The sequence below is a fragment of the Trichosurus vulpecula genome, chromosome 4 (genome assembly GCF_011100635.1).
Source record: "Trichosurus vulpecula isolate mTriVul1 chromosome 4, mTriVul1.pri, whole genome shotgun sequence".
NCBI classification, from domain to species: domain Eukaryota; kingdom Metazoa; phylum Chordata; class Mammalia; order Diprotodontia; family Phalangeridae; genus Trichosurus; species Trichosurus vulpecula.
In genome coordinates, this window is record NC_050576.1 from 373674041 (window position 1) to 373678852 (window position 4812).

Consider the following 4812-nt stretch of genomic DNA (forward strand, 5'->3'; position numbering starts at 1 on the left):
CATACATCTCTCAACTCATCCTCATCAGCTCCTTAACTCCTACTCACATAAGTGCTGCTGCCTAAATAATCTGCTCTCTTCTCACTCTCACAGCTTCCCTCTCTTCTTACCTCCCTAATCTTGTTTTCAGTTTGTTTTCTCCCCCTGAAACTTAAAAAAGGCCTTCATTTGCAGTCTCTTTGATCTTTCAATAATTAACAGAAGGACTATTTTCTTGGAACATAATGTTTTTAAGTATTTTGAGATCCTTGAATAAAAAGAGCCAAATCATCAAAGGATGTTACCCACAATATGAAATCACACACTTAAGAACAAATCCTTGAGCTGCAATTGTTCATTGTTTGGCAGATACACCTCTTGCCAAACCTAGGAGAAAGGGGTGCAGAAGAGATATTCCTTATGAGCATGTGAACCCTTAACAATTCCATTGCTTCCCTTCCCTCTAACCACATACATGTGAGTGCAGTAAGAAACATTGCACCTGTGGTTTCAGCAATCTGAAACTAGAGTCTTGACCTTACATTTGAGTGACAGTCCTGACACTCTACCTGACTATTAGGTATTTTTAACTTGGTTGTTTTTCTACTACATCAAATTAAACATACAAATCAATTCCATGCATGAATATATTAAACATCTTCTATGTTTAAATCATTAAGAATACTAATGTAGATACAACCCAGATGCTACTTTTAAGGGATTTTTGATCTACTTGGGAAAAAAGACATGTATACAAATAATATAAAAGGGAGAGTGTGATGCGTGAAAAGGAGGGGTCTACACAAAGTATCATGAGAAGGTTGAGGAGGGAGAGATCACTTTCAGCTGAGAGACTCAGGGAAGACTTCATAGAGGAGGTGCCACCTGAGCGCCCACTTTCTGCTGGGCTTTCATCTTTGCAGGGAGTGTCCTGGAAGAAGAGCGCCATGGTGTCAGAACTCTGTGTGTGTGGTTTTCAGCGTGAGAAGGACTAAGCAGATGGAGATGGATATGAGGGAGGTAGAAGACTCAATTCCAGGATTGGGGCACAGCATGAACAAAGGGAAAGAGAACAGGGATGAGATATAACTGAAGCAAAGAGGTATGATATAAGATAAGGTTGGAAAGGTAGATGGAGTAGAAGATCTTGAATACCTAGATCAGGAGTTTATACTTTATTCAGCAGGCAACAAGTATTAGTAGGGAAACCTGTTGGAGTGGGAACATGATGGGGAGTAGTTGAATTATCTTCTAAGTAACCATTATCACTCGTATGACATAAGGAAGTGACATTTATCTAGAGATACTTAAAAATTGTATAGCAGCAAGGTATGAAATATTACAGCTTCTCATGAATTAAAAATTAATATCACTGGAAAGATAAAAGAGGTAGATGGTAGGTGTAAGAAGGCTGTGGCACACAACAGACATAAACTACGGCATGGAACTAGAGAAAAACATACCAAAGAGGCAGGGAAGTTCCTGCAACCTCCCTCCCCTTGAAATGATTGGTCCCCCCTGCCTTTTCCTGCTACTTTGTCAAAGCTGTTAAACATAACAATTAGTTTCTTCTCTGTTTCTCTGGGATTCTTTAAGTAAGCCATCATATCCTAATATAATGAATTTGTGATAAAAATGGCTTCTTGCAATGCATATCACAACCCATTCATGCCTGTGCAATTTTTGTCCATGTCCTCCCATAAATTCTTCCTGGGCATCCACTAAGCGTAGTGGAAATCTTCCTCACTTTCTCCTGAAATTTCAAGAATAGCAATAGAACTTTCAGGATGTACATCAATTTCCCTTGTTCTCTCAATATGACTATCCCACCTTCTTTGTTTGATTGTGTATCTCTTGGATAACATCTTTCCCAGTTTTGCTTAGAGAATTATTCATTCTTCATGTGTTATAGCCTGTAGCATCTCCATTGCCATTTGGAGGATCTTCAGAGATTATAGTGTTCCATGATTTGTTACTATACAGCAGCATTGAAAGAATACCGGTACTAAAATTATGGCCCTTCATTTCAGGGAGAAGCTTGTGGTTCTTAAAAGAATCCTCCATGTTGCCAAAGGCAATCCAGTACAGGATTACTCCACCTGTTCAATTCTGAGCTAAATTCGTTATCCTCATTTGCTATGTCTATAAAAGATATGTATAATGATGGAGAAGCTCTATAACTGCATGTTATAGTTTGCACAAGAGACATTTTTTTATCCACTTGGAATTTATTATATGGATAGTTAGGTGAAACTCTTGTCAGTAATTATGATTTTCATTTAGAAGACTCTGCAATGCCCTAGGTCTTGATTCTAAGACTAAGACTATCACCCACAAAAAAGAGGACCATACCATCTATAGGGAATCCTGTTTTGACATTGACTCTGTGCTGAATCTCCTTCATAACACTGGTAAATAACTTTGGCAAGCATAGATAGGCATCCTACGTTATTTCCTATCAGATAATAATGACCAGAGTCAACAGGCAAAGTTATCTGCACTATATATTTAAAGGACTCTTGTACAACTTTGACATATGCTTGTGAGACATCTTGTACGAGACTGTGGGAAAATATTTTATTATTTATTATATATTAATATTGTTTGAACCTAGTTTTATGTGGCTAAAAAATTGTCTAACCCAAAACTTATGGTAGAAGTCAGGCTGACCTCAGAGATGCTCCAGGGAAGTTGGATGGCTACAAGGAATGCTTAGATCTCACCCAGGTCTTGTTTTGGGTCAACCCAAAGTTTATGTTTGGGTTCCTCAAATTTGACTGTTTATACTTACCCACTAATATGCATCTCAAACTGCCTAACTGTTTATGTGTGGCCAATTAGTCAACTGTTCTTCTTCCCTCATCTGCACTCTATATAATGGAACCTCACAAAGACTCGAGGAGGGATCTATACCTTTTCCTAGAACTCTCCTTTGGAAATGACCTAATAAAATTTTTTCTAAAACTTTCAGGTTTTGGTATGTTCTCTACTGACAATTACCAACAAGAGCCTTTAAGGTAATGTTTTCCATGAATCTAATAATTTTTTATGATTAACAAATGATAGGCACATGGTGTTTTGTATGCTCTATGCCTTCCAAATCATGCAATGGTAAAGAGATAGTATATAGTGTAATATAAATTATAAAAACCTCTTAATAATATTATAATGATATGTAATATGATTTTAATAAATTCTTATTTACTAATACCTTCCTCAAGGATGCTCTCGATGCATGTATATATTTTTCTTAGAAAAATTTCATATAACAGGGAACTGAGCCAAACTTATAGGAATATGAGTTATTCCGCAATTAAGAAATGGTCAAAGGATAAGAACGGGCAGTTTTCAGAGGAAGAAATTAAAGATATCTATAGGCATATGAAAAAAAATGCTTGAAATCACTACTGATTAGAGAAATGCAAATCAAAACAACTCTTAGGTACCACATCTCTCATGTCAGATTAGCTAAAATGACAAAACAAGAAAATGATAAATGCTGGAGAGGATATGGGAAAATTGGAACACTGTTACATTGCTAGTGGAGTTGTGAACTGATCCAGCCTTTCTGGAGAGCAATTTGGAACTATGCCCAAAGGGCTATAAAAATGTTCATACCCTTTGACCTAGCAACACTACTTCTAGGGTTGTATCCCAAAGAGATCACACAAGTGGGAAAAGGACCCATATGTACAAAAATATTTATAGTGGCTCTTTTTGTAGTAGCAAAGAATTGGAAATCAAGGGGATGGCCATCAATTGGGGAATGGCTGAACAAGTTGTAGTATATGAAGGTAATGGAATACTATTGTGCTATAAGAAATGGGGATGATACAGACTTCATAACAACCTGGAAAAACCTACATGATATAATGCTGAGTGAGGGGAGCAGAGCCAGGCGAACATTATACACAACCACAGTTCTATGGATTCTGTGAGGACTAACCCTGATAGACTTTGCTCTTCTCAGCAGTACAAGGTGTAAAGACAACTCCAAAGGACTCACAATGGAGAATGCTATCTACATCCAGAGAAAGAACTATGGAGTCTGAATGCAGATTGAGGCACTCTTTATGCTCCCCTTTTTGTTCCCTTTTTTTCTCTTTTGTTTTTGTTTTGCATTTTTTTGGTTCTGTTTCCTCTTTCTCATTTCATTCCATTGATCATGATTCTTCTTCACAGCTTGACTAATGTGTTATACGTAGAAGATATATCAGATTCCATGCTGTCTTGGGGAGGGAGGGGAGAGGGGGAAAGAAAACCTGGAACTCAAAATTATATAGAACCGAGTGTTGTAAACTAAAAATAAAAAATCTCAAAAAAAGGAAAAAAGAGAAAAAATTTCTTATACATAGAAAAGAAGGCATATGGGTCGTGAGAACTAATGTTATCTAAGTTGCTGTTTGGGAGGGATAATAGTAAGATCTGAAAAATTTTCACAACTTTCCTATCTTTCCTCCAGATATGTTGAGAATCTATCCCTTAAAATACCACAATTTATTTTTTCTCCAGTATGGAAATCCTCTTTGTATTCTTGGTCAGTCCTGTTGCCTCTCCCATATTTGTCTTTTTCACTGACATTTCTATTACCTGTAGAGGTACACTCAGACCCAAGATGTTTGATTTGACCTGGTGGCTTGACTGTCCTGGTAGGCAAAAAGAGTTTGTGAAAAAAAAAAACAAAACAACCAAAACAGTCTTTGCAGATATTTTCCACGTTTTTGTCTTTGTTGTTTTCCTTCTTCTTTTACCTTTAAATGCTCTTCAGATAGCTTCCCTTATTTGGGTTCCTCACCAAACTTTAACATTCCTTCTTCCATTTCTTCTTACTGT